The sequence below is a fragment of the Chiloscyllium punctatum genome, unplaced genomic scaffold (genome assembly GCF_047496795.1).
Source record: "Chiloscyllium punctatum isolate Juve2018m unplaced genomic scaffold, sChiPun1.3 scaffold_324, whole genome shotgun sequence".
NCBI classification, from domain to species: Eukaryota; Metazoa; Chordata; class Chondrichthyes; order Orectolobiformes; family Hemiscylliidae; genus Chiloscyllium; species Chiloscyllium punctatum.
In genome coordinates, this window is record NW_027310058.1 from 16,213 (window position 1) to 43,815 (window position 27,603).

Here is a 27,603-nt window from a genome sequence, read left to right on the forward strand (position 1 = left end):
GCTAAACTAAACCATGTGATCACACTCACGCGCGGCGCATTGTCGCTGTAATGAATGCTCGGGAAGTTATGGAGAGAAAGGATACGGTAAGGAAAGAAATAAACAGGGAAACGGGAGAAAAACTGTGTTGCTAATAGCGGAGACGTTTTACAAATTGTGCACGTCGGAAAACACAAATTTGAACGCCTCAGTATCGTGTTTGCAGTAAATGGAGAGTTGCCTCAGCGGCTGCAGGGCTGAGTGAGCGCCGCCATCTTTATTCGGGACAAAGATTCACTGGACACGTGCGGAGCCGCCATCTTTGTAGGGGGCAAGGTGCAGCCAGGCGCATGTGCAGCCTTTCTCTAGTGTAGAGTCATTGTGATCATAGCAGCCAATACTGCTCTGATTCACCTCTGGGCTCCCTCATGACCACTTTGTCAAGATCTAGCTTCCTCAGTGTCGAACCGTGGGTGTATTTTTGGTCTGTTTACTCCTGTATTATTACTTTTATAGACCCTTTGTAAATGAGTTTTTCACTGCGGCCCAGCCCCTGACCATGTGCTGCTCTATTATCAGATTACTTTTTTCTTGAATATTTTTGACAGTCAAGAATTTTTTTTTCCAATAAGCAAGTGTATTTTCCTTCCATTTCTGACTATCAAATTCTGCACCATTTTCATTCCCTGTAATCCATTTTGTACTCCCTGAAACATCAACTGTGTTTCTCCTTCCACAGATACCAGTGATTAATGCCAAAGCCCTGTTGCCTGTGGAGAGGGTGATGTTTGACTTTCTTGTATAGCTGCAGTTTGTGTGGTGAAGGTGCTCCCACAATGTGGTTGGGTAAGAGACATTACAGAGTATTCATTACAGCAACATTGATTATTTGAAGATAATGTCCAAATCAAGAACGGTTTGTAGTTTTATTATCATGCTTATAAATTCACAAAAATACTACTGAGAGTTTTAGATATAAGGCCAGAGATGGAGATATTAGGTCAGGTGATCAAAAGCATTGCCAAAAAGCAGGTTTTGAGGGATGTCTTAAAGGTGGAAAGCAGACCTGTGAGGTTTTGTCTGCAAATTCCAGACCATATTGCTTTAGCAACTGTAGAATCAGCCACACAGTTGAAGTAATGAATTAACAAATCGTTGGGAGTCTCAAAGAAAATGGGTTGTTGAGGTCTCAAAGGATGTGTAGTGCAGGGAGCTAAGGATGATCACAGCCAGGAATCAAATCAAGAATGAGAATTTTAAATTGTTGTCGCTTATGAATATGAGCCTTTTGATGGATGAACATGTTTGGAGAGAAGTGAGCATGTGGGCGATAGAGCTTTTATTATTTTCTTGAGATGACAGGGAGATTGAATTTGGGAGGCTGGCTAGGAGTGTGTTTGGATAATTAAGTCTGGAGATAACACACGATGGATGAGCGTTTCAGTATATGAGCTGAGATGAGGGTGGAATCAGCTAGAAATAGTGGTGTTGGAGTGGGACTGGGCTGTTGCTCTCACCTCGCCTCTGGGATTCAGCTGGTTGTCAGGTTGTGAATCAGGGCGGTAACACAATTGGGAGCTGAGTGGTCCTGGTGGAGCCTAAAATGAGTGTCGCTCAGCTGCCTGTTGCTGAGCAGCTGCTGCTTGATAGCCCTGTTGATGACATCTTCCATCACTTTACTGCTGATTGAGTGTGGACTGACAGAGGGAAATTGCCTGGGTTGGATTGCCCTGTGTTTTTGTGTTGAACATCCCTGGGCAATGTTCCACATTGTCGGTCGATGCCAGTGCTGGAGCAGTACGTGGCTTGGTGGGTGGCAAGTTCTGGAGCACAAGCTGTCAGTATTATTGCCAGAATGTTAGCAGGACCCATAGCCTTTACACTACTTAACCATTTCTGGGTATTATTCGAACTAAATTGAACTGGCTTAAAGCTCACACCTGTGACGTTGGGAACCACTGGAGAAGTCTGAGATGGATCATCTCACTTTGCATCTGGCTGAAAATTGCTGCAAATGCTGTCATCTTATATTTTGCATGGAAGTATGAAACCCCTCCATCAGTAAGGGTGGGGATATCTGTAGTGCTTCCTGCAACGAGTTGTTTAATTGTCCATGACCATTCACAATTGGATGTGGCAGAACTGCAGAGCTCTGATCTGATCCATTGATTGTTGAGATTACTTAGCTCTGTTGCTTGCTGCTGATGCTGCTTGATATGGATTTACTAAGGGGAGGTCACGCCTGACAAACCTGTTGGTATTCTTTGAAGAGGTGACAAGCAGGTTAGACCAGGGAAACCCAGTGGATGTGATCTATCTAGACTTCCAAAAGGAATTTGATAAGGTGCCACATGGGAGGCTGCTGAGCAAGGTGAGGGCCCATGGTGTTCGAGGTGAGCTACTGGGATGCATTGAGGATTGGCTGTCTGACAGAAGGCAGAGAGTTGGGATAAAAGATTCTTTTTCAGAATGGCAGCCGGTGACGAGCGGTGACCCGCAGGGTTCAGTGTTGGGGCTGCAGCTGTTCGCATTATATATTAATGATCTGGATGAAGGGACTGGGGGCATTCTAGCGAAGTTTGCCGATGATACGAAGATAGTTGGACAGGCAGGTAGTACTGAGGAAATGGGGAGGCTGCAGAAGGATCTAGACAGTTTGGGAGAGTAGTCCAGGAAATGGCTGATGGAATTCAATGTGAACAAATGCGAGGTCTTGCACTTTGGCAAAAATAATAAAAGCACAGACTACTTTCTAAATGGTGAGAAAATTCGTAAAGCCAAAGTACAAAGGGATCTGGGAGTGCTAGTCGAGGATTCTCTAAAGGTCAACACGCAGGTTGAGTCTGTGATAAAGAAAGCGAATGCGATGTTGTTACTTATCTCAAGAGGGTTGGAATATAAAAACACCATTGTGCTACTCAGACTTTATAAAGCTCTGGTTAGGCCCCATTTGGAGTACAGTGTCCAGGTTTGGTCCCCACACCTCAGGAAGGACATACTGGCACTGGAACGTGTCCAGCGGAGATTCACACGGATGATCCCTGGAATGGTAGGTCTAACATATGAGGAACGGCTGAGGATCTTGGGATTGTATTCATTGGAGTTTAGAAGATTAAGGGGAGACTTAATAGAGACGTACAAGATAATACATGGCTTGGAAAGGGTGGATGCTAGGAAATTGTTTCCGTTAGGTGAGGAGACTAGGACCCGTGGACACAGCCTTAAAATTAAAGGGGGTAAATTCAGAACAGAAATGCGGAGACATTTCTTCAGCCAGAGAGTGGTGGGCCTGTGGAACTCGTTGTCGCAGAGTGCAGTGGAGGCTGGGACGCTAAATGTCTTGAAGTCAGAGATTGATAGATTCTTGTTGTCTCGGGGAATTAAGGGCTATGGGGAGAATGCGGGTTAGTGGAGTTGAAGTGCCCAGCAGCCATGATTGAATGGTGGAGTGGACTCGATGGGCCGAATAGCCTTACTTCCACTCCTATGTCTTATGGTCTTATGATATGCAGGTAGTCCTGCTTGGTAGCTTCACCAAGTTGGCACATCATTTTTAGGTCTGTCTGGTGCTGCTCTTGGCATGCCGTCCTTTCCTGTCCATTGCAATGGGTGAGTGCGGGATGGACAAACCCATGAGATTACAGATTGTGCTGGAGTACAGTTCTGCTGTTTTTATCCCACAGTACCTCAGAGATATCCAGTTTGAGTTCCTACATCTGTCCCATTTAGCACAGTGATAGTACCACTCAGCACAATGGAGGGTTTTCTCAACTTTAAGGTGAGGCTTTGTCTCCAAAGACTGTGGGATGGTCGCTCTTACAGATACTGTCATGGACAGATGCATTTGCAGCTGGCAGATTCATACTGATAAGATCTCGTATATTTTTCCCTCTTGCTGGTTCCGTTACCGCCTGCTGCAAACCCAGTTGAGCAGCTCTGTCCTTGAGGACCCGACCAGCTCAGTCAGTAATCCTGCTGCTGAGCTACTCTTGGTAGAGGACATTGAAATCCTGTACCCAGAGTAGGCTTGTCACCATTTTATTGCCTCAGTGCTTCCTCCAAGAGTTATTCAACATGGAGGAGCATTGATTCATCAGCCGTGGGAGCACGATACGTGGTAATCAGCAGGAGCCATGAGACTTCCTGCTGTCCAAAGTCAATGCTGAGTACTCCCAGGGCAAATGGTTCCTGTGTGTACATTATTGTGCCATCACCTCTGCCTGGTCTGTCCTGCTGGTGGGAAGGATATATTCAGAGATTTCAGGAGAAAGTGAAAACTGCAGATGCTGGAGATCAGAGTCCAGAGTGTGGTGCTTGGAAAATACAGTAGGTCAGGCTGATGAACGGCTTAGGCTCGAAACGTTGATTCTCCTGCTCCTCGGATGCTGCCTGACCTGTTGTGCTTTTCCATCATCACACTCTCTACCTAGGGATGGTGATGGTGGTGTCTGGACATTATCTGTAAGGGATTACTCTGTGAGTATGACTATGTCAGGCTGTTCCTTAACTAGTCTGTGAGACAACTCGCCAAGTTTTGGCACAAAAAAAAACAGATGTTAGTGAGCAGGTTGTTGCAGATTCGAGAGGGCTGATTCTGTGGTTGTATTTTCTAATGCCTTGTTAGTTGCCAAGTGGTCCATCCAGTTTCATTCCTTTGTTGAGACTTTGCAGTGATTAATACAGTGAGTAGCTTGTTGGGTGACTGTCACGTTGTGAGGATTTTTTTCACAATTGACAATAGTTCCATGGAGATCAGGAGATTCCTAATTCGTTATTTTTTCTTGAATTCAGATTCTACCATCTGCCGAGCTGGGATTCGAACAAGGACTTCAGTTGGACATTTTAATATTCTCGATAAAAGTTAAATACATTAGGTTTGTTCACTCATTTTAAATATCACTAACCCTGGTTTTGTTTCTTTGTAAAACACTGTCCATCATCCTGTCTCCTTCATACTTCCCTCCAACAACAAGAGCAAGGAGCACATTGAGTTTCTCTGTCACTAAGACTGAGACAATCCGATCAGCTGCCTCTGCTGCTTCTCTCCCTCCCACTAGCCCACCGAGACAAACTGCCTCACATGGTGTTCCTGATTTTTGTCCCAAACTTACATCTTTCTCCAGTCTCTTGTCAAGCCTTATCAGAGCTCACCTTGATCTTTTACTCGTCTCGCTAAACTACAGACATTCCAACTCTGTTTCCTCCTCATCACTCCCCCTCCCCAATTCACAGGTATTGTTCCTTGTTATGTCTGTCTGTCTTTTCTGGTTATGTCCTTCTCATCCACTCTGCAAAAAAAAACTAACATTTGACCTCTCCATCAATTGTAAATCCTGCTCCATCTCCACTCTCCCTTTCCTTTCTGAATTCCTTGTATTTGGTGTCCCTCAAGGATCTATCCTTGGTCCCTCCTGTTTCTCACCTACGCACTGCCAGGAGGTGACATCGTCCAAAGGACAGTGTGAGGTTTCACATGTACACTGACGTTGTACTCGCCCTCCCCACCATCCCTCTCCATTGCTCCACTGTTGCTCAGTTACCAAACTGTTTATCACATTCCTACTACTCGATTAACTGCAATTTCCTCCAAAGAAACATTGTTACAGTTAAACCCATTGCCTTCAGTTGCTATTACAAATTCCTTTCCCTTACTGCTGAGCCCCTCCCTCTCACTGGGTGCAGTCTGAGATAGAACTAGACTCTTCACAACATTGCTGCATATCTGTAACCCCAAGGTGACCTTCTGATCAGACATCTACGCAATCACAAACGCCAGGAATTCCAATCTCTAAAATGTTGCTTGTCTCCACCTCACCCCAGCTCCATTGCTACTGAAACCCCATACCCGTGTCGGTGTTGCCTTAAACTTGATGAATCTGAAATGAACCCTTGATTTCCTGACTGACCCAGAATCTGCTAGCTTTCAGTGTTTCCTGCACAATGACCACCTCCCCCCCCCGCCCCCCCCCCCCCCCTCCCCCCCACCAGGTCCCTTTGTGGTGCAGCTTTCTACAGTTTCCACCATGAAAATAGCACTCTGTTGTCTTATTTTCCCCTCCAAAATGACCGACTTCACTTTTTCCCAAATTATACTCCATCTGACAACATGTTGCTCCCTTCTCCTGTGCATCTCTCTCTCTTCACAATCCTCTTAGAACTTTACAGTTATGCCTTTTCCAGGAGTTACACCCCCCAACCATTCTTCTAAACATTTACTGGGAGTACTGGGCAGTGTGAAGCATGCAAAGTTGCTCTGTTTTTAGAGATACTCTATAGGAGGAGCTTGCTGCCCATTGGTCAGAATGGAGACAACTTGCCCATTAAGCTGCATGAGCCTTTCACCCCCCATGTCTTATTGATGAGGCACAGCGGCAGAATGGAAGGAAAAAAAAAAGAAAATCCTGCTCTCTATATCTCACTGACTCTTGGAATATTCAGTCCCATGTTTCAAAGATCTGTTCAGTCACATGAAATTCGAAGGTGGAAACTCCTAGAAACCCACATAGATTTCCACCTGAACTGACTGCTGACCTCCACAAGGGGTAATGTGTCCAGTCATCCTGGGCCAGGAGAAGGGGATGGTGCGAGTTTCTAACCTGAACTGACAGTGATGGATTTTATAAACTTGTATTACAGGATACTACAGGTGGATATTCAGATGGGAATCTCAGTCATTGTAATGCCAAACTCTGATTGAATTAGTCAATTCATCAGGACCTGGATATTTACATTGTGTGTGAGTATTGTGTTCCATCTGAATCCCATTTGCTGCATAAAAGTTCTCCTTTGAATCTTCCCAAACCTTTAATGTGTGTCCTGTAATCCTTGTATAATGAGCTGATGGGTGTAAGGTTTATTATTATAATGTGTAACTTTTCTAAACCCCTCTGACGCAGCTCCTCTCAATTTCCTTTGCTACAGGGAGAACACCTCAGTTTTCCCAAATCCCTGATTCCCCAATGTCTGTTTGCTCTCTATAAGGCACACATCAGGATTGTGTTGGAACATTCTCCACTTGCCTGCATCAGTGCAGACACCAATATTAAAGAAAGTGAACATCCTCCAGGACAAAGCATTGTGCCTGAGTGGTGTCCCATCCACTACCTTCAGCATTCCCTCTCCCCACCCCAGAGACACAGTGGCATCACTGTGTAAAAGGTAAAGGCAGCATTGTCCTACCAGACCATAGGGCTGCTCTCTCATTAAGGAGGAAACTGGAGCCCCTGTAAGAAACCCATGGAGACACTGGGAGAATGTGCAAGTCCCACAGAGACAGTTGTCCAAAGCTGGAATCGAACCTGGGGTCCTGGCAGCAGTGTTAATCACTGAGTCACTGTGCCCCCTAAAATTGTAATTTGATTCACTTCCTCTGCTAGCTCATCCCACACATAAACCATTGTCTGAACAAAAATTTTTTAAAAGTCCTGAACGCCTTTTTTAAAGCCGTTCTGCTGTCACCTTAAAAGATATGTACCCAGTCTTGAGTCGCATCCCTTCCTGGAAAGGACACCAGCTGTTCACATTACTGATACCACCCCTCCATGATTTGAGAAACGTCTAATAAGGTCACTCCTCAACCTCCTGCGCACCAGTGAAAGAAGTCGCAGCCTATTCAGCCACTGCTTATCATTCAAACTATCCATTCCCATCAACATCCTGGTAAATCTCTTCTGAATCTGCTCCAACTACATAATGTCCTCCCGATATCAGCATGACCAGCACTGGACACAGAATTCCAGAAAAGGGCTCCCCAACATCCAAAATAATGTCCCAACTCTTGTACTCAAAGGTCTGAGCAATGAAGGCAAGTGTGCTAAGCACCTTCTTAACCACCCCGTCTACATGTGACACAGACTTGAAAGACCCGAACCCCTCAGCCTCTTTGTTCCATATCACTACTCGAGGCCTTGTTTTAATTAGTGTAAGTCTGCCCTCGTTTATTTTATCAAGATGTAATATTTTGCATTTATTCCAATCCAAAAATCCCAAAAAACCCTGACCATTAAAGACAGTAGGAGTATACTTAAGAGGGAAATCAGGAGGACAAAAAGGGGAAATGAGATAGCTTTGGCAAATAGGGTTATGAAGAATCCCAAGGGTGTTTATAAATACATTAAGAACAAAAGGGTAACTCGAGAGAGAATAGGGCTCTTCAAAGATCAGCAAGGCAGCCTACGCGTGGAGCCGCAGGAGATGGGAGAGATACTAACTGAATATTTTGCATCAGTGTTTACTGTGGAGAAGGACATGGGCAATATAGAATGTGGGGAAATCGATGTCGATGTGTTGAATATGTCCATCTTACAGAGGAGGACGTGCTGGGTGTCTTGTAACTCGTAAAGCTTGGTTAATCTCCAGCACCTGATCAGGTGTACCCTAGAACTTTGTGGGAAGCTGGGAATGTGGTTGACGGGCCTCTTGCTGAGATATTTATATCATCGATTATCACAGGTGAGATGCTGAAAGACTAGAGGTTGTTTAACGTGGTGCCGCTATTTCAGAAAGGTGATAAGGACAAGCCAGGGAACTATCAACTGGTGAGCCTGACATTGATGCTGGGCAAGTTATTGGAGGGAATCCTGAGGAACAAGATGTGCATGTATTCTGAAAGGCAAGGACTGATTAGTGATAGTCAGCATGACTATGTGCGTGGGAAATCATGTCTCACAAACTTGATTGAGTTATTTGAAGATGTATCAAAGAGGATTGATGAGGGTGCAGGAATAGGCCATTGTGCCCTTTAAGTCAGCACCACCATTCATTATGATCATGATGATTGTCCACAATCAGAATCCTGTTCCTGTCTTATCTCCGTAACACTTGATTCCATTATCTTTAACAGCTCTATCCATCTCTTTCTGGAAAGTATCCAGAGACTTGGCCTCCACTGCCTTCTGGGGCAGTGCACTCCATGTGTCCACTACTCTCTGGGTGAAGACGTTTCTCCTCAACTCTGTTTTAAATGGCCTCTCCCTTATTTTTAAACTGTGTCCTCTGGTTCTGGACTCACCCATCCGTGGAAACATGCTTCCTGCCTCCAGAGTGTCCAACCCTTTAAATAATCTTGGAGGTCTCAATCAGATCCCCTCTCAACCTTCTAAACGCAAGTGTATACAGCTCAGTCCCTCCAATCTTTCAACATATGATCATTCCGCCATTCCGGGAATTGACCTTGTGACCCTACCCAACACTCCCTCAATAGCCACAATGCTCTTCCTCAAATGTGGAGACCAAAACTGCACACAATACTCCAGCTATGGTCTTACCAGGGCCCTGTACAGATGCAGAAGGACCTCTTTGCTCCTATACTCAATTCCTCTTGATATGAGGGCCAGCATGCAGTGAGCTTTCTTCACTACCAGCTGTACCTGCGTGCTTGCTTTCATTGACTGATGTACAAGAATACCTAGATCTCGTTGTACTTCCCCTTTACCAAACTTGACTCCTTTTAGATAGTAATCTGCCTTCCTGTTCTTGCTTCCAAAGTGGATAACCATACATTTATCCACATTAAACTGCATCTGCTATGCATCCGTCCACTCACCTAGCCTGACCAAGTTAACCTGTATTCTCATAACATCCTCCTCTCATTTCACCCTGCTACCCAGCTTTGTGTCATCAGCAAATTTGCGAATATTACTTTTAATATGTTCTTCTATATTATTAATGTATATTGTAAACAAATGCGGTCCCAGAACCGAACCTTGTGGTACCTGCCTGCCATTCCGACAGGAAGCGTTTATCACTACTCTTTGCTTCCTATCAGCCAGCCAATTTTCAATCCAAGTCAGTATATTCCCCTTTGTAAATCCATGCTGACTCTGACGAATCCTATTACCGCTATCCAAATGAGCTATAATTTCATCTTTTATATTTGACTCCAGCATCTTTCTCACCACTGACATCAGGCTAACCGGTCTATAATTCCTTGTTTTCTCTCTCCCACCTTTCTTGAAAAATGGGACAACATTAGCCACTCTCCAATCTGACTCCAATCCTGATTCTGTGTCTCCCCCTTTGCAAGGGCCTGAATATCATCCCTCACCAACAGGGCCATCCCACCCCCTCTGCCCATCAGTCTGTCCTTTTGATAGCACTGCACTGCATTTATTTCAATGCAAGAGGTTTGACAGGGAAAGCAGATGAGCTTAAGATATGGTTTTGAACATGGGACTGGGATATAGTGGGTATTACAGAAATGTGGCTTAGGTTGGACAGGACAGGTAACTTAATGTCCCAGGGAATAGATGTAAGAGGAAGGATAGATAAGAGAGAAGGTGGAATGGTGTTTTTGATTAGGGATAACATTATTGATGTGCTTAGGGAGGATATTCATGGGAGTTCGCCTGGTGAACTTACTTGGGTGGAACTGGGAAATAAGAACAGGATGATCACCTTATTGAGGTTGTCTGTGTGGGTTTCGTCCGGGTGCTCTGGTTTCCTCCCACAGTCCAAAGATGTGCAGGTTGGGTGGATAATCCAGGCTGAATTGCCCATATTGTTCAGGGATGTGCAGGTTGGGTGGATTGGCCATGTGAAATTGCCTACAGTGTTCAGGGATGTGCAGGCTAGGGAGATTGGCCATGGGAAATGCAGCATTACAGGGGTAAGGTAGGAGGCTCTGAGGGTCAGTGTGGATGTGATGGGCTGAATGGTCTGATTCCATACTTGGGATTCACTGACGATAATTCTACTAGTTTTAAAATAGTTACAGAAAATAACAGACCAGATCTAAAAGTTGGTGTTCAAAATTGGACAATGATGAATTATGACGGTACAAGGCAAGAACTTTCAATATTTCTTTACAACCCCCAGGTAAAGGGATGGCTGGAAAGTGGGAACATTAGAACAGAAGGAAGAGGAGCAGGAGTAGGTTCCCTGGCCCCTCGAGCCTGCTCTGCCATTCAATAAGATCAGGGCTGATCTTTTCATGGCCTCAGCTCCACTTTCCTGCTCTCTCACTATAACCCTTAATTCCTTTCCTGTTCACAAATCTACCTTTTGACAAAACGATCGTCAAATTGATAACGTCAACTGCTGCACTCAGCAGGAAATTCCACAGATTCATAACCCTTTAGCTGAAGACGTTCCTCCTGAACTCTGTCCTAAATCAGATACACCGTTATTTTGACGCTATGCTCTCCAGGTTGACCTGCCCCCCCCAATGGAAATGACCTCCCTGCTTCTATTTTATCTATTCCCTTCTTAATTTTATTTTTTCCAATACAACCTCCCATTCTTCTAAATTCCAACAAGTATAGTCCCAGTCTATTCAGTCTCTCCACATACACCAACCCTCTGAAATCCTGACTCAAACTAGTGATCCTCCACTGCACCCTCTCCAGTGCCAGTCCATCCTTCCTGAAGTAAGGAGACCAAACCTGTACACAGTACTCCAGTTGTGGCCTCACCAGCACCCTGTACAGTTGCAGCATAACCATCCCTCTAGCATGGAAGGTCAATAGACCCTTCACCATCTCTTTTATTCCCCTGGGATGCATTCCATCACGGCCAGGAGACACATGTACCTTTGGGCTGTTATCTTTCCCAACACTACCTCTTTACTGAGAATGACTTTCCATGTCCTCATCTGCCATTGCCTCCATAGGCCTGTGAAAATGAGACAACAAGAGTACATAGACAGTATGTTCCTGTTAAGGCCAAGTCTGGTAGGTGTAGAGAATACTGTGTCTCTCGAGAAATTGAGGGTCTGATCAAAAAGATGAAGGAGGGATACGGCAGGTACAGACAGCTGGGTTTGAGTGAATCCCTCGGGGTATAAGGGCAGTAGGAGTACACTTGAGGGAAAACAGGAGGGCAAAAAGGATACATGAGATAGCTTTGGGGGGGAAAGAGGTTTAAGGACAATCCAAAGAGATTCTACAAAACACTAAGGACAAAAGAGTAACCAGGCAGAGAATGGGGACCCTCAAAGATCAACAAGGCTGTCTGTGGAACCACAGAAGGTGGGAGAGATACTATCCGAGGATTTCATGTCAGCTTTTACAGAAAGAGGGTATGGAAGCTGGAGACTTTGGAGAATAAATAGTGATAACTTGACAACTGTCCATATTACAGAGGAGGTTGTACTGGGTGTCTTATACATAAAGCTGAGTAAATCTGTTGGACCTGATCAGGTGTATCCCAAATCTTTGTGGGAAGTTAGGGAAGTGATTGCCGGGCCCCTCGCTGAGATATTTCTATCACCAATAGCCACAGGTGAGGTGCTGCAAGACAGGCGCCATTATTTGAGAAAGGTGATGAGGAAAGGCCAGGGAACAATACACTGGTGAGCCTGAAGTTAGTGGCAGACAAGGTGTTGGAAGGAATTCTGAAGGACAGGTTTATATGTAATTGGAAAGGCAAGAAGTGATTAGGGATAGTCAGCATGGCTTTGTACATAAATCGCTAATTTGGACTTCAGAAAGACATTCAAAAAGGTTCCACATAACAGACTGGTTAGCAAGTTAGACACCATGGGATACGGAGAGAACCAGCTATTTGGATACAAATTGGCTGGAAGGTTGGAGACGGAGGGTAGTGCTTTTCGGACTGGAAGCCTGTGATGAGCAATATGGTGCAAGGATCGGTGCTGGGTTCACTGCTTTTCATCATTTATATCAGTGATTTCTATGTAAATATATGAGGTATAGTTAGTAGGTTTACAGTAGACATCAAAATTGGAGGTGCACTGGACAGCGAAGGAGGTTACCTCCGAGTACAATGGGACTTCAATCAAATGGGCTGAGGATTGTCAGATCGTGTTTATTTCAAATAAATGTGAGGTGCTCCATTTTGGAAAAGCAAATGAGGGCAGGAATTATACACTTAATGGGAAGGTCCTGGGGAGTGTTGCTGAATAAAGAGACCTTGGAGTGCAGGTGCATAGTTCCTTGAAAGTGGAATCATAGGCAGGGTAGTGAAGGTGGTGTTTGGTGTCCTTGCCTTTACTGGTCAGTGCATTGAGTAGTGGAGTTGGGACATCATTTTGCGGCTGTACAGCACATTGATTCAGCCACTTCTGGAATTCTGCTTTCAGTCCTGGTCTCCCCACTATTGGAATGATATTGTGAAACTTGAAAGAGTTCGGAAAAGATCCGCAAAGATGTTGCCAGGGTTGAGGGTTTGAGCTATATAGGTAGACACTGAATAGGCTGGGGCTGTTTTCCCTGGAGCATCAGATACAATTGATTCGGGGCATGGATAGAGTGAAATCCCAGGGTCTTATTCCCTGGATATGTGAGTCCAAAGCTTGGGGGCACAGGTTTCACATGTGAGGGAAATGATTTGAAAGGAATCTAAGAATCCTTATAATGCGGTGCTCAAAACAGCACACAATACTGCAAAGGTGGCCTAATGACCGTTTTATATTCAGTCCCCTGACAGAAGAAGGCAAGCCTTCCATCCACCTCCTTCACCACATTCAGGGAGCTGTGAACTTGCACCTGAAGATCCCTCTGTATATCAATGCTGCTCAGGGCACTTCCTTTTAGTGTATACATTCCTCTTACAATGAGCCGCCCAAAACGCATCACGTCACACTTGTCTGAATTAAAATCTATCTGCAATTTCTCCGCATAACCTTCCAACTGATCTCGTCCTTGATGTTTCCTTTGACAACATTCTTCACGATTCACAACTTCTTCAGTTTGTGCCATCTACAAACTTGCTAATTAAATCGTTTACATTTTCAGGCTAATCATTTATATGTATTACAAACAACAGATGTCCCAGCTCTGACCCTTGTGGAACAGAGGCACTGGTCACAGACCTCCAGCCAGCAACATACCCCTGCACAACTGTTACTGGGAGAAATATCAAAGAGGAGCCTTGCGTTCTGTGCTGAGCAGCACGACCAATGTTTATTCAGAGCTCCTTACTAATGCAGGATGGAAGAGTTCCCTCTCTGGAATTCTGTGACTTCCCCCAGCCAAGTCCAGCATTTGGATGTGTTTCTTTCATACGTTCCACTAATATTTCCCCCCCGACCCGATCTCCTGGCTTTGGGATGTCAGCTCGGATGTTTATGAGCTCCCTTTCCCAGTCTCTGATTCTCTGTCTGTCTGCAACTTCCCTTCCTCAGCTCATGCAGTTGCTTTGTCAGTTCTTTCACAAATTGTTTCACCCTATCCTTGCCATTGTACATCTCCTGCCCTCCCACTACCATACCCTCTGGCAGCTGCATAGTCCAAATTCAAAGGGGGATTGCTCAGTTCCCTTTGCTGGGGTTGACGTCAGTTTTATTAGGATTGTTGGGAGTACACTAACCCATCCCGGCCTGTCTCTGTCAGACACTGTGTACAGACTACACCCCTTTGACAAAACCTTCTTGTTCCAGAACACCCCTGTAGTTGATCATCCGATATTGCATTTTATCCTGCTCAATATGGGCCAGCCCATGATATGTTTTTAATAATGTTTGTCTTATACAGTGGCATTGCTGGATCATCCTATGTCCTATTACTACCCCACCCTTTTCCCATTCCTGTTTCTCCTGCTATGGGACTGTTTCTGGAAATGTCTTTAAACTTTCCTTTCTCGCTTCTGTAGCTACTGCCACTGCATCCTCCTCAAATGCCTGCACTGTTTCAGTAAGTATGCTCACCCATGCTCACCAACTACCCCGTTGGTATGGGGTTTCTACTTTCCTGTGAGCTCTAATCTTCATTATTGCTACTTCACTGGGAAAGTTAGCTGCTTCCACTAACTCTCTGACCTGTTCTTCATGCTCAATGTGGCCCACAGACAGGGTGACATACCTTCACCGAGCCCAGTCATCAACTAAAGCAAAGGCATGCTGACTGTGTGCATTTTGCCTCCCTCACCCCTGGTTGATGTCCGCGCTTCTGCCAGGGCCCGTGATGGTTCTCTATTTCTGGATAATTCCTCACAAAATTCCCACAATAATTAAACAATCCTAAAGTTTGCCTGATCCCTTTACGGTGTGCGGGTGGATAGTTTTATAATCATAGTTTTTGTTCCCGCTGGGTCTGACCCCTCTCCCTTCCTGATTTGATCTCCCCAATATGATGTCCCAGTTCCGTCTCTCCCTACCTTCCCAGTTACACTCTCTGTGTGTTAATGTTAAGCCTGGCCTGTCTAACCTGATCCAATACTCTGTCTAATATCTGGATATGTCCTTTCTCACTGCTTGAGGTGATGAGGTATTGGTAAGATCAGTGTGACTCAATCCATCAAACACACATCAGTGGGATATACTGGAATATTGCGGGATCCCTGAGGTAATAGTATCCTGGTGGACTGTTCTCCTCGGTCAGTAAACACCACTCTCTTCTGCCATTCCATGTCCACAGGTATGGACCCAGACTATTTCCAGCTTCTGTAAATCTATCACTGTCACAATTACTGCCTGCTCAGCCCCAGCTTTGATGAGATCCCGTTTGTGTGGGGAGTGAGAGGACCCTCGATCTCTACAGGGTCGATAGATAACAACCCACTTTCCTGTTTGAGTTTCGCACACCGCTGAGTGGGTCCGAGCTATAACCCACCAGATTCTCTGACTGTCCCATTCTCCCTGCAATGTAGCTATTCCGGAGAGGTTGCCTCTCCTTTTCTTTCTGTCCCAGTTCTGGCCGGAGCATCCCCATGTTTAAATTCGGGTGTTGATGTCAATAGTTGCCATTTTAGAATAAATAGGAGCAACTCCCAGAATGGTCCCTTCTTGAGTTTCACACCTCCATATCTGAATACGTTTTGTCATACTCCCGGTCTACATCGGGGCAGGTTTGCTTCATCCACCTTCCTAGGTAACCTCTCCGATTTCTCTCATTTTAGTAATTGAGGGGGTGAGGGGTAAATCCTTATCGGTAACTGACAAAGATGCTCTGGTGTTAGAATCATGCAAGTGTTGGCCCCTTAACAGCACGTCAATGAATATTCTTGGGCTATGCATATATCTACATGAACACAGGCCACTCACAATATGAACACCTATGTTCCTTGTCTTTGTGCCCTTTCCTGCTTCCCTTGTAACATTGTGGGTCTGATTACCCTCCCTGTACTGCAGCTATTCCCCTGTGTTTCTGTGTTTGTCTCAGTTGTCATGGTCCAATTCAGAATGTGGTTAGAATTATCTCCCACTGAGAGTCCCATGTTTATAATTACAGTTAAATAGGGTCCCATGTCATCTTTTAAATGCATCAAACCGATTTCATCATCACAGGTTGGGGTTTGGTAATCCCCTGTGGTGCTTACACACCTCAGGCTTCCTCTCTGTATGATCCTCGATATTACCCTTGGTTCCCTGAGTCACCAAGGTTATTTTAGTCCATTCCGCCTGTCCCCTCCCCAGTGTGTCCCTGTAATATCTATAAATGCCTGGCGCCATGGATCAGCTGTACTCTAGGGGAAAAGGCTCGCACCCCATCCTCTCATTGCAGGTACAGTTTCTGCTGTACACTTCAGGGCATCTTGGGCCGAGGGAGGGTCCATACATCACCTTCGGTGAGACTGTGTACCTCTACTAATTCATCCATATTGTCCCAATAAGGCCCATTATTACCATTTCTCTATCAGGCTGGGTGTTCATTCACCAAAATCTGTCATTCAGCGGGTGAACGGTTCAGGTTTGGTTTCTGTCAGTTCCCTTTGTTGCTCCCTACTGTCTAAGTTGAGCTTTGATGCCCAGTGGTGCCATAGAGAGGGCCTTCTGGGCCTTATAGGGCGGTGGGTCATCCCACCCATTGCCGTCCTTCTGTCCATACGTGGGCGCTTTGTCATCTAACCCGTTCCAGTCAGTGTCACCATCCTCACCGCCTTCTGAGGAGAGCGGGGCACTAGGTACCTCCCCCCCACTGTAACTACCACCTGGCTCTTTGGCTTTAAGGCCTCACGTCTGAGAGCCACCACCTTCACTTGTTCCTGTTTCCCATAATAATGTAACACATCCTGTCATTCCTGGAATAAAACAGAGCAAAATGTGAATTTGGTTTTACTTGAAATATTAATAATTTGACATTCACTTTACATATCTATAGAGGTGAAAATTCTATTTTGATTATTTAAGTGAATTTAACGTGATCATACAATGAAAATAACAGATAATCAACGACAATGAATGAACTGAATAATATATGATTATTTGTGCAAGTTCTTGCAATGAAAATTCAATTTTATTTAATGTTTGTCACCTATTACACCATGGGCATTCTTATTAGGGAATAAAGTAATGGAAGGATATTAGAGAAAACAAATAGACTTTAATTTTAGCTTCACTGCAATAATGAACCAAAACAATATTTGGAAATATGGTTGAACTACATAACAAAGTGTCCAGTGTCATTATTGACATGAAAACTATTTTAGTTTGCAAGTTGTTTTGCTCTAAAAATAATTGGAAATAAATTGTGATTTGGAATACACCATTTAAAATATATTTTGAAGAGAATAATCAGATACATTTTTGGAGGAAATTTGGAATAGAAATAAATATATATTCATTGATATTAATAGTTTTAAAATGTTGAGACATTGACTGGGATTATTTTAATTGAGAGAGGCTGCATAATTATAACGACTAATTCGCCATTTTCATTGCACTGTTGGTTTAACTAGAATCTGTTGTGGTCTAAGCTCTTGTTGTGTGCAGTGGTCTGTCACTAATAGCTTAATTAACCTGCGAGTCCCTGATCAGGTTTCCTTTGTCTGTCAGTCAGTCTGTAAGTGAGCAACACACCTCCTTTTGTGAGGGGAAATAAGTGGCAGTTCACCCTGAGAATGGTTTCTAGCACACACCATCAGCAGGGAAGGGTTTTTTCTAAAGATTTCCAATCTCTATCTACAAATCTGATTTGTCAGTTTGTGGAGGTTTCAGCCCCTTTGTTCTGAGCTGTTTTTATACAAGTAGTTGGTTCATTCTGGCTTTGTCAAGAATATTGTTTACTTTTCCCTTTTACTGTGATTCTGCAGGTTCGCATATTCTGTGAGTCAATAATGTTCAGTAACTGAACATTGATTTTGTCTCTAACAGAGCAGTGGCCTTGTTTTCAGCTAATTATTCATTTTCCGTTTCCTGGTTGTATTCAATGTTCCAGAACCAGACTCTGAGCAATGTTTTCATTCACTTGTGTTGGATTCACTGACAGCCACATGGTCAGTCAGTTTCAGCAGTTTGAATTCAATAATCATCTAGAATTATGAGTCTATTGATGAAATTATTCTCGATTGTCAGGAAACATCCAACTCGTTCACTGATTTCCTTTAGGGAATGAAGCTGCCATCCTTACCTGATCTAGTCTACATGTGACCCCTGACCCACAGCAATGTGGTTGACTCTTACCTGCCCTCTGGGTAATAAATGCTGCCCATAGTCAGTGGCACCTACATCCAGTGAATGAGTTTTCAACAGAGCTCTTAGTCCTGTGTCATGTGAGAAAGAAGCAGAAGGTGACAATTTGGCCTCTCAAGTCCACTCCATCATTCAGTAAGGCCAGGCCTGATCTGTTAGTGATTTGTGTTCCATCTTCCCCCAACGTCCCTTAACAAGAACCTATCAACCTGTATCTTAAAATACTCAGTGAGCCCACCTTCTGGGGCAGAGAGTTCCAAAGTTGCACAGCCCTCTGAGAGGAAATAAATCTCCTCATCTCTGTCCTGAAAGGGTGAATCTAATTTTAATGCAGTTCTCTCGAGTTCACGTATGACCCACAAGAGGAAACATCCTTTTCACCTCCTCCTTAACAAACCATTCATGATCTTAGATACTTCAGTCATGTCACCCCTCACTCTCCCAAACTCCGGCTGAAACAAATCCAGCCTGTCCAACCGATCCACATTTTATTACTGTCACACCGGGTTGAAATGTTGTGTTGTGTTTATTATGTAGTGAATGCGTTGTTCCACTGTGTGGGCTCTAAGAGTCAACGTGAGCCATACTAGCTTTCCTGTCTCACTGTGTTACATATATCTTACATCACTGTGGTGATCCAATCCCTCCCTTCCTCATATAACCAAAAAGAATGGCAGAGAGAGATCAAGAAAAGTTGTTAGAAAAAGTGTTGTCGCCTAAAAGGTACTTGGTCTGTTTGTAGAGATTGCATTGTAATTGAAGTAACCAGTTAATGAAAAGTTACTGACAAAATATTTTAAGCGGAGTTGCTGCTGGTGTTGGAAATGCTGCTGGTTGGTATAAGAGAGGGCTGGGGGGAATACTGTACTGAGGAGAAAGTTGAGCAAGGTAACCTTTTATCTTTGTCAATAAGAAGAGGCAGAGATTGCAGCTAGGACAGAGTTGGAGCTGTTTTGATCTTGCAGATATTATTTTAATATTTATTTGATGCTATTTGTTTGACACTGGCTGGGCCCAGCATTTATTGCCCGTCCCTAGTTACCCTTGAGAAATTGGTGCTGAGCTGTCTTCTTGAACTGCTGCAGTCTACCTGCTGTGGGTTGACCCAAGATGCCATTGGGGTGGGGATTTCCAGGACATTCACCCACCGACAGTGAAGGAATGGCGATACATTCCCAAGTCAGGGTGGGTTAGTATCTTGGAGGGGAACTTGAAGGTAATTGTATTTCCATCTAGCTGCTGCCTTTGTCCTTCGAGATGGAAGTGGCCATGGGTTCCTTGAGTATTGTTAGGGCTGCACTAATCCAGGCAAGTGAGGAGTATTCCATCACACCCCTGTCTTGTGCCTGGTAGCAGTTGGGCAGGCTTTCAGGAGCCAGGAGTTGAATTACTCTTGTAGCCACTGTGTTTATGTGGTGAGACCAATTCAGTCAAAACGTATTCAGCAGTTGTATTTTTTATGATTATCCCCAGGATAATGTTGATAGTGGGTGTTCAGTGATGGTAACAGCATTGAATGTCAAGTGATGGTGGTTAGGTCATTTCTTATTTGTGATGGTCGCAGCCTGCATTTGTGTGGCAGTTATGTTACTTGCCCCGGTCAGCCCAAACCTGGATATTGTCCAGATTTTGTTGTTCTTGGGGTTGGACTGCTTCAGTACCTGAGGAGTTAATTGTGTATCAACGTTCAATAATTACAAAATTATGCAAATTCCTTTTTCTATCAAATGTCATGGGCAGTATCTTGTAGTCACTCTGATATTCACTTTCATTATCTCCTTATTTTCTTCCTAATTCAGACACAAATGTTTGAACATCGATCAGGATAAAATTAAATCATTTAAAAACCTATATTTCTACATGTTAACTAATTGAATTAAATACATTACTTCTGTATTGTCTGCATTTTGAGCAAAAGCCATTTCTTTTCAATAATTACTGAATGGCTCATTTATTGTCCTCAATCCATCAATCCAGCTGTTATATTTTAGTCTTCAGTTTACCGATCTTAATGATGTCTAATCAACATCAGAGCAAAGTGCTTTTAAAATGTTGAGTCAACTTATTTGTTCTGATTACAACATTTGTTATGAATTCTTTATCCTTATAATAATTACAGAATAATTTGTTTGTCTTTCTAACATGTATAGTCAGATCCATATTTTAATTTAATCCTTTGTTTCATTTAATCCATTGTAGCAATACTATTGTTTTCAGGTCAAGTATCCCACAATGGAACTAATGATTTTGCATCCAACATGCTTTGAAAACCGACTTTTGTTCATTTGAATAATCACAGTAATCTCAGCCTTATAAATTCAGAGAACTTTAATTACTTTTCACTGCAATGATTGCTGTTCATGTCTACACATTACATAGTCACGTAGTAACATTAAATATCTCCTTCTTTGAAGTGCACTGATATATTTTCAAAAATCTATGTATTGCTAATATGTAATTATTGTTCAGTTCAGTAAGTGGTATAAATGTGCAATAATAGCTCAGTACATGAACTGATGTGAATATATTGCAGTGTCCAAACTCTCAATCATTGTGAATATCAATTTATATTTTAACCATGGAAACACAGTTGAATTAATTCAATTACATTTCACTTTAATGCTCGCATTCATTGTATTTCTAATCACAATAAGAGTGAACTATTTCATGACAACAATTATTTAAAATTCATGTCACTTTTTTATGGACACAAAATAGAATTAACACCCGTTTTTGCTTTCCTTTACCCCTCACAGTCAAGTTTGAATTGTAGAAAGTTAGACTGATCCAGCACGGAAACAGGCCGTTCAGCCCAACTTGGCATTCCGGCCAGGTTTCCAAAACTAAACTAGTCCCATTTTCCTGTGTTTGTCCCATATCCCTCTGGATGTTTTCGATCCATGTAACTGTCCGAAAGTCTTTTAGATGTTGTAATTGTACCAGCCGCTGCCTTTCCTCTCACAGCTCATCTCAATATGCCAAACACGCGTTGTGAAAAGAGTTGCCCCTCAGATACCTTTTAAAACTTTCCCCCTCACCTGAATAACATTCATACTTTAATCAGTGACCTGAAGTAAATAAATTCAAGATATTGTGATCATTATAATCAACAACAAGTTGAGAAAATGTTGGATTGAAAAATAATTCAATTGACACTTAGATATTTTCTAATCAACTCTAATGTGCTTTGACACATCTCTGTTTAACGTAGGAATTGAACGCCTGCCTCCTGGTCTATTAGTACAGACATTACCAGAGCCCTCCATAATGTTCCCATGCAGGAAGGGCAGGACTATAATCACATACTTACTGTGGTTACTCACAGGGAAAACTGCTCAGATATTTATCGTGATAATTGGACTAGGATTGTATTAGACAGCTCCAGTATGTAATGGATACAAAGAATTACTAATTTCTAATAATAATGGAACGAAGCGACAATGATCCTAAATAAATATAAGTCTCATGATAATCAAATAATTCAATATGTTTGAAGCAGTTATTCATATACATAAATTAACATTGACCTGCTTTGTAATGCACATGAATTGGAAATAAAGCATTCGCCATTCAACGTGACTACTCAGCAAAAGACAACTTTCCTCAGTTTCACAAAATTGTGATTTCTAAGAATTCAAGATTTATTGTAAAAGAATAGATCAAACATTTGTTAATTCAGGTTTGTGTACACAAGAAACACGTGGAATTAAAATAATGTTAAATGTGAAAAATAGTTAGCTCTTTTGTAATAATCAGAAATATAGAAATGTTAGCATTGAAGTGAAATACAATCAGTACAAGAACGCAAAAAACTGTGGATGCTGGAACTCAGAACCAAAATCAGTAATTGCTGGAAACCAACTCAGCAGGTCTGGCAGCATCTGTGGGAAGTATTCAGTGTTAATACTTTGGGTCTAGTGTCCCTTCCACAGAATGTATTTTTGCTCAAAGCCAATTCAATCCAACTGAGCTTCCACACTGAAAATTATTTTGCTAAATTATGAGATTGTAGAGTTCAATATTGTTTGTCAGTTGATGTATTGAGCCATTGTTCCACACCGACAGCTGGATATATTGCATTCAAACAATGATTACCAGTTAGACATTAGCAATAATTAGTTTTAAAATTGCTGAAACCAAATTTAAGGTTGATAAGAAATTCTTATTGCAATGTAATTGTGCAGTATATCGGAAAAAAACTGAAATATTGAAGTGAAAAATAATTAGCCATCTCTTAATTGACAAGGCTGATTAATAATCTTTCCATTAATATTAGAATTCAGATGAAAGAGAATGAGATAGTTACTATGAGTGTTGGGTGAGAAAACTCTGGTTGATTGCAGGTGTGTTGACCTGAAAAGAATGTTAATATTTCATTATGATACTGGCACTAAGAAATAATGGATTCAACTAAAATGTGAATCTCATGATGGTGTGAGAGTTGAAATGGCAATCAAATAATAATTAATGTTAGAACTCAACAGTTAAAATGATTCAATATATTCAAAGCAGTTTGTACTGGATATTCATTAAGATCAGTAAACTGAGAATTAAAATATTGGGTTAATTTAAAACAAAAATCACAACTTCAGAGATTATTCTTCAGAATTGTTTTGTCATTGAAAAAACCTCATTTATTCAATAATTCTGCATTTCCCTCATTTTCTGTCTTTTTTCCACAGGGATCTGTACTGGAACCCTTCTGGTTACGATACAAATATATAGAAGAGACATGAATTAAAATCAAATCGGGTGAGTTAATAAGCTTGCAGATGATACAAAGTTCAGTGCAGTTGTGAATAAGGTAGAATGTTGTCAAATAATGCAGCAGGAAAAAGATAAACTTCAGATATGGGAAGAGAAATTAAAGGTAAAGTTTAATCCATCAAGTGTGAGGTGTCTCACTTTGGGAGCTCAAATATTAAGGAAAACTAGATAGTCAATGGCAGGACCCTGTACAGCTTTGTTGTTCAAAGGGATGTTGGCGTTCAAGACCATGGCTCCCTGAAAGTGTCCATGCAAGTAGATAGGGTGGTAAGGAAGGCAAATGGCATGCTTGCCTTTATTCGTCAGGAAACTGGTTACAGGAGTCAGGATATCATTTTGCAACTTTGTAAGATTTTGCTTAGGGCATACTTAAAGTATTGTATTCACTTCTGCTCGCCACATTACAGGAAGGCTATGGAGGCTTTGGAGATGGCACAGAGGGTGTTTACCAGGATGCTGCCTGGATTTGGAGAGGCTGCTTTTTTGTGGAGTGGCGGTGGCTGGGGCAAGAATTGATTGAAGTCTATACAATCATGAGATACATAGGTAGGGTTGTCAGTCAGGAAGTTTCTTCCCAGAGTTGAAACGTCAAAACTATGAGGCATGCATTTAAGGCTCGGGTGGGGGGGGGGGGGGGAGTTCAAGGGGCATGTGAGGGGCAATTATTTTTTACACAGGGAGTGGTAGGTGTCTGGAATGAACTTCAAGGGTTGGTGGTGGAGGCAGATACATTAAGGCAATTTAATGTTCATTTAGATAATTTGGACGGATATGGACCAAGGATAGGCAGAAGGGATGAGTTCTTTTGCATTATATTCAGCACAACGTTATGGGCCAAAGGACCCATTCCTATGCTGCACATATCTTTGAGAGAAAACTAATATCTCACTCATATGACATTTAATCTAATGAATATTTAGCCACTGGTGTCAGAAATAAGAAGAAAATAAGTAGAGAATGAACTTGACTATAATCTAAAGATAGAGTGAATGACATTTACAGAGGTAATTTTTTGATTTTTTTTAAATTATAAGATTAATAACTTTGGAGATGTATTGAAAATGTTTGCAGTTCCTGATGTGCTGAGCCAAAATTACCCTTCTTAATCTGAAGATTGGACTAGAAATCTGTTAGAAAACTTGAAAATATTCAGTAAGGTGTGACACACATCATAATTTAATCCATTGATTATTACTGCCAAAACTACAATAAAAAATTTAGCTCTACACCAAAAAGCATCGATTTTCCATCCCATGCTTATTGGAAATATTGGAATACTACTCATTTCAACAATCAAAGTAATCACAGCCTCATCGATTAAGAGATATCTAATGATATTTCACCAATAATTACTGTTTATTTCGACCCATGCTCGTTCAAACGGCAATGTGAAGTTTCTCATTAATATTCAGTTCACTGACAACATATTAATAATTTAGTTATTGCTAATATCTAACCCTTGATCAATCCACTCAGGGATAGAAAAGTGGAAATATGGCTCAGTACATCAACTGATGGAAAGATATTGCAGTGTTCACTCTGCCAATTATTGTGAATATCGATGTATATTTTGATTTGATTTGATTATATTTTTCTTCAACGCAAAGATTTATTGTATTTCTGATCACAGTAAGATTTAAATATTTTAAAGCTAAAATATTACTTAAATTTGTGACATTTTTGTACAAAAAATAGAATTTACAGGCGTTTGCTCTTTCCTTTATCAATCAGAATACATTTGGAATTGTTGCAAGTTATACATTTGTGGAAGGAAGAGATGATGTCTGCAGCTGAATAGTCACAGTAAATGACCTTTTCTTCCGATTCCGTCCGACTGCTAAACATTCTCCTTATCTTTTTCTTTATAAGAAAAACTGCTTTAAACGTATTCAGCAGTTGTATTTTTTATGAATTTACGATAAGCTCATAGTATGTCGATTTATCTTTCTTCCAATTATTCTGATATTAATTCGTAAGTAAGAACCTATGTGCTTAGTACCATTATTATAGTGAATTACTATTTCATTCTCAGTCCATTACACAGAAACAGTCTAATTAATTCCCAGCCCAATTATCGGAATGAACACTGGTTAGTTTTCATTTGAGTGATCCCAATTGATTATAATCCCAACCTTCCTTATTGGGAAGATAATGAAAGGCACTTGTGTATCTCTAGTAGTGTCTCTCCTAAGAGACCAGATCACCTGATGCAGAGCCATAGCCTTGAAAGTTAGTGCTTCCAAATAAACCTGTTGGATTATAACCTGGTGTCATGTGATTTTTAACTTTGTCCATCCTAGTCCAATACTGAGATCTCCAAATTGTTGTTGCACAAAGGAATTCTCATAATTTTTAAAAGAAAGTATGACTTTAATTAAGATCTTTAACACACGATTATTAATCCCTTCCTATATTCGTAAAATATAATTGTAAATTGAAAAGAAATGCTCACTGAACACGGCACACACAACCACACAAATGTCTTCCTGGTCATCTAATTACTGCTCCAGAGAAAAACCTGAGTAAGTATCTTATTGTTTCTGAGAACAAGAACCACAGTAAACATTTGGTGAGCAGTTCCATCCAATAAATGCACTTGATTTCTTACATATCACTTCAGTAATTGCACATGAAATATTTCGCTAAAACCAATAACAATGCTTTATTACAAATGAGCGAGGACACTAACGTCAGCATACATAGCAGATTTCCAATCCAGTTGAAGTATTGCAAAATAAAATAATGTATTTTGGCTTAGTACAATCTGTAGGTGAAAACATTTTGAGCTTGCACATTAAAAATCTTTATCTGCTTATTCAGAGAAAATAATGAAAGATGGCACTGTAAATTTATTTTGACTTTCACTCACGAAAATACTCATGTAAATTGCTTCTCATTTTCTGCCTAGTTCTGATACAAATGTCGAAATATTTACAATAATAAAACTTTAGGAATAAGAGTGTTCTTTGCAAGAACGACATGAAGATGTTCAAGGTCCTTGAATTCCTGTTGAGTAGAATCCCCTTCATAAGGGTCTTATTGTCTCGCGCCGATGTTTTTTTTGTGACTGGTGACTGATGCGTATTCAAATCATGTGCACTGCAGAAGGATTTTTTTAATTTTCAATTTGTTATGAGCAAAAAAAACTGCTTTGAACATGTTGATTTCCTTTTTTTTTTAGTCCAAAGTTATTTATCAATGTACAATCATCACAAAATTATGGAAGTTCCCTGTATCTTACATTCACTGTCATACGCACTTTCACTATCTACTTATTAACTTCCTACTTCAGACAGGAATGTCGAAACATTGGTCATGATGAAAAGTATATAAATTAAAAGCACGTCTCAAGAAGCAAACCAATGGATGGTAACATGTCATTCTTGTAATCTGCATGTTTGACCCAAAAACAATTCTGCTGAATAATAACTGAATTGCTCATTTTTGTGAATCCATACAGCTAGCTATTATACTCTATTCCTCAGTTTACCAGTCTTAATGAATATCCAATAATCATCACTTTTAGAATATTAAATCAATTTATTTTTTCAGATTATAATGTTATTTTTCCAGTCACTGCCATTACAATAATTGCACAATTATTGGAGTTAATCTTTCTAACAAATATAGTGAGAATCGCATTTTAATTGCATCAATTGTTTCTGAGTACGAACACTACAATATAAAAATCAATTTACTGTTCAGGTGAATGATCCCATAATGGAACCAATTACTTCCCATTCAATGCCTCATTGTAAATATTTGATGATTGCTCATTTGAATGATCACGGTAATCTCAGCCTGAAGCGTTCAGAGAACTGTAATTACTTTTCATTAGAATAATTCCTGGTCGTTTCTCCACATTGTTCAGTGAAATAATCAACTATGATTTCTCAGTATTCTTAAATTAACTGATAGAATTTTGACAATCCAATTGCTGCTATTATCTAATCATTGTTCAATATAGTTCAGGGTATATCTGTGGAATTATGGCTCATGCATGAAATAATGTAAAGATTTTCAGTGTGTGTTGTGAATATCTATTTTTATTTTAACCCTAACAAAAGTTGAATTGATTTAATTATGTTTCGCTTACATGATAACATTTACTGTATTTATAAACACAATACAAGTTAATCATTTTTCATGGAACAAAATCATTTAAAATTCTTGTGACGTTTTGAAGTACAACAAAAGATATTTGCATCTCTATTGTTTCATGAAATAGTCACAGTACATTTTGAACTTTGGGAATTTGAACATTTCTGGAAAGAAGAGAAGTTGTCTTCAGATTAATAGTCGCATTGTGTGACTAATTCATTTATTTTCCTATTCATTTATGTTGCAAAAGCATTATAATTTTCTTTTTATTCTGTGAAAACTTGCTTTGAACATCTGGAACTATTTTATTGATTTTTGTTCATCAGTGTACAATGATCAAATGATTAGGCATTTTTTCCGATCATGGATCTTCATGAGATTCATATTTAATTAAAGTCATTACTGCTTTGTTACATCATTACTGTAAATTACTAATTCATTTTTGCAGT

The 27,603-nt window shown here is 41.2% G+C and overlaps 1 long non-coding RNA gene across 1 annotated transcript; it reads left to right on the top strand.

The window, feature by feature from the left end:
* Positions 1-27,572, top strand: LOC140472433 (uncharacterized). The gene is made up of 6 exons (XR_011957640.1): positions 1-86; positions 719-825; positions 4,771-4,853; positions 6,616-6,715; positions 22,969-23,038; positions 24,785-27,572. It is a non-coding gene; the product is annotated as an uncharacterized lncRNA (long non-coding RNA).
* The last annotated feature ends 31 nt before the right edge of the window (positions 27,573-27,603 follow it).